Here is a 1,902-nt window from a genome sequence, read left to right on the forward strand (position 1 = left end):
CACTCCCAAACTACCCCCACCCACCCCACCCCACCTCTTCTCTAGTACTCTTCCTTATATCACATCTAACCCCCACCCTTACTCCCACTCCCCGCTCTCCTCCTCCACCACTATCCCCCAGAACCTACGGGTCATTTCGCGGTCTCGCATAAAGCAAAACGCTGCAGGTCTGGTCTGGTCTGGTCTGGTCTGGGGGAGAAATTCGCTCCCTTGACGAGCTGGCATGTTTCCAATTTCACAATGCTAATGAAGACGTCACAGCGAATTAAAGGCTGGCCGCTACTCACCCGAGAAACTTTTCTGTCTCGGTGAAACTTCGTGCACTGAGAGATGTCTGGCGAACAATGATCGATGCATACAGTGTGAAATGAAAGTTTTGATGAATTTTAAAGAAAGTTGAGATTTTTGGACCAAGAAACGAGCCTGATAATTAAGGTCGGCGTCTTGAGACAGGGCCCGGGGAATTTGTTGAAGGTTTTGTTTTGTTTCGTTTTGTTTTTGTTCTTTGGGGGTTTTTTGTGTTCTTGTGGGTTTTTTTCCAAGAAAGTGAGGAGATCAGGAAGATGTAATAGCGTTTCTTTTTCTGTGCCCTTGTTAATATTTGTGCGTGTGTATGGGTTGTTGTTGTTGCTTCTTTTGGTTTTTTGTGGTTTTGGATTTGTTTTGGGGTGTTTTTTCAAAAAATTGGGTCCCTTGTTCCTTTGTTCGTTTCTTTTGTTGTCATGTTTGTTGTTGTTTTCTTTTATGGTTTGTTTGTTGTGAGTTTCGTTTTCATGTGTGTGCGTGAGTGTGTATGTATGTGTGTATATGTGTGTGTAAATATGTATCCCTCTCTCTCCCCCTCTCTCTCTCTCTCTCTCTCTCTCTCTCTCTCTCTCTCTCTCTCTCTCTCTCTCTCACACACACACACACACACTAACTTTCTCCACAAGCATATTAAATAATTATGTAATTGGCCTTCCCAATTCGCACCTTCCTGTCTCTCTCCTGGTGCATTTATAGATGTTTTAATCCTCCTAATGTTCACTGATATACGTTATCATTCATCGACATTATTTAATTATTCCACAATCCATTGCCCTTATCTCCCCTCTTTCATTTCTTCATATGTAACTCTCATTGCACTAACACCTCTACTCTTTAGCTCTGAGAGCATCTATTTTGTGTCTTAAAACCCTTAGTATTACAACAAAATTCATCAACAAACTGAATTGTATGATACTAATGTTACTTTTTTTCTTTCTTTCTCTCGTTTCAGGAGGTTGGAAGTATCATTGGAAAGGTAAGAGCATCATTTTGATTTTTTTAGATTAAAATAAAAAATACATTTCGAATTTAACAGTGCTAAGTAACGGGAAAAAGTCTTTGGCTTATTACATTTTGACTCATTGTAAGAGAAGCTGCGAACATAAACAATTCACAAAAGTGCAAAAAGGCTATAAATAACAACTGGTCGCTTTTAAGGACAAGCGGGCTAACCAAGATTTCGGGGGTTTCTAGAAATCTTGACCTACACCATAAGTGGGCATTGTTCTACCTATAGGAGAAGTTTGGTGTCTTTGGTGTGTATATTTGTTTGGTTATAGAGAAAAGTCTCCTTTTATTTTAAAGAAACTGAACAAGGGCCAAAAACTTTTCTTGCGATTTTCTTAATTAAAACAGTATTTTTCGGGACAGCCCACTTGAGCTTAAAAGCGACCAACTGAAAACTAGAGTGTATGGTGTAGCGTTAGCAGCTGCTTTCCCGAAGACCTGGGTTCGATTCCTGTTCAATGAGAACTTTTATGAAGTATCTCTGTGTGTCTGTCTGTCTGTCTGTCTGTCTGTCTGTCTGTCTGTCTGTCTGTCTGTCTGTCTGTCTGTCTGTCTGTCTGTCTGTGTGCTGGGATGTTGTTGTATCTC

The sequence above is a fragment of the Aplysia californica genome, unplaced genomic scaffold (assembly GCF_000002075.1).
Source record: "Aplysia californica isolate F4 #8 unplaced genomic scaffold, AplCal3.0 scaffold00458, whole genome shotgun sequence".
Lineage (NCBI taxonomy): Eukaryota > Metazoa > Mollusca > Gastropoda > Aplysiida > Aplysiidae > Aplysia > Aplysia californica.